Consider the following 1,477-nt stretch of genomic DNA (forward strand, 5'->3'; position numbering starts at 1 on the left):
AATTAGATCTTCTATGAAGGTCTGATAGAACTCTCCACTAAACCCTGGTCCTGGGCTTCTTTTTTTTTTTGGTTGGGAGACTATTAATGACTGCTTCTATTTCTTTAGGGGATATAGCACTGTTTAGATCATTAACCTGAACCTGATTTAACTTTGGTATCTCGTATCTGTCTAGAAATTTGTCCATTTCATCCAGGCTTTCCAGTTTTGTTGAGTATATCCTTTTGTAGAAGGATCTGATGGTGTTTTAGATTTCTTCAGGATCTGTTGTTATGTCTCCCTTTTCATTTCTGATTTTGTTAATTAGGATGCTNCCTTTTCATTTCTGATTTTGTTAATTAGGATGCTGTCCCTGTGCCCTATAGTGAGTCTGGCTAAGGGTTTATCTATCTTGTTGATTTTCTCAAAGAATGAGCTCCTCATTTGGTTGATTCATTGAATAGTTCTTCTTGTATCCACTTGGTTGATTTTGCCCCTGAGTTTTATTATTTCCTGCCATCACTTCTCTTGGGTGAGTTTGCTTCCTTTTGTTCTAGAGCTTTTAGGTGTGTTATCAAGCTGCTAGTGTGTACTCTCTCTAGTTTCTTTTTGGAGACACTCAGAACTATGAGTTTTCCTCTTAGAAATGCTTTCATTGTGTGTCGTAAGTTTGGGTATGTTGTGGCTTCATTTTCATTAAACTCTAAAAAGTTTTTAGTTTCTTTCTTTCTTCCTTCCTTGACCAAGGTATCATTGAGAAGAGTGTTGCTCAGTTTCCACATGAATGTTGGTTTTCTATTATTTATGTTGTTATTGAAGATCAGCCTTAGTCCATCGTGATCTGTTAGGATGCATGGGATAATTTCAATATTTTCGTATCTGTTTAGGCCTGTTTTGCGACAAATTATATGGTCAATTTGGAGAAGGGACCATGAGGTGCTGAGAAGAAGGTATATCCTTTTCTTTTAGGATAAAATGTTCTGCAGATATCTGTTAAATCCATTTGTTCCATCACTTCTGTTAGTTTCACTGTGTCCCTGTTTAGTTTCTGTTTCCATGATCTGTCCATTGATGAATGTGATGTGTTGAAGTCTCCCACTATTATTGTGTGAGGTGCAATATGTGCTTTGAGATTTACTAAAGTATCTTTAATGAATGTGGCTGCCCTTGCATTTGGAGCATAGATATTCAGAATTCATTGTTCCTCTTGGAGGATTTTAATTTTGATGAGTATGAAGTGTCCCTCCTTGTCTTTTTTGATAACTTTGGGTTTGAAGTAGATTTTATTAGACATTAGAATGGCTACTCCAGCTTGTTTCTTCAAATCATTTGCTTGGAAAATTGTTTTCCAGCCTTTCATTCTGAGGTATTTTCTGTCTTTTTTCCTGAGATGGGTTTCCTATAAGCAGCAAAATGTTGGGTCCTGTTTGTGTAGCCAGTCTGTTAGTCTATGTCTTTTTATTGGGGAATTGAGTCCATTGATATTAAGAGATATTAT

This window comes from Mus caroli, chromosome 5, assembly GCF_900094665.2.
Source record: "Mus caroli chromosome 5, CAROLI_EIJ_v1.1, whole genome shotgun sequence".
NCBI lineage: Eukaryota > Metazoa > Chordata > Mammalia > Rodentia > Muridae > Mus > Mus caroli.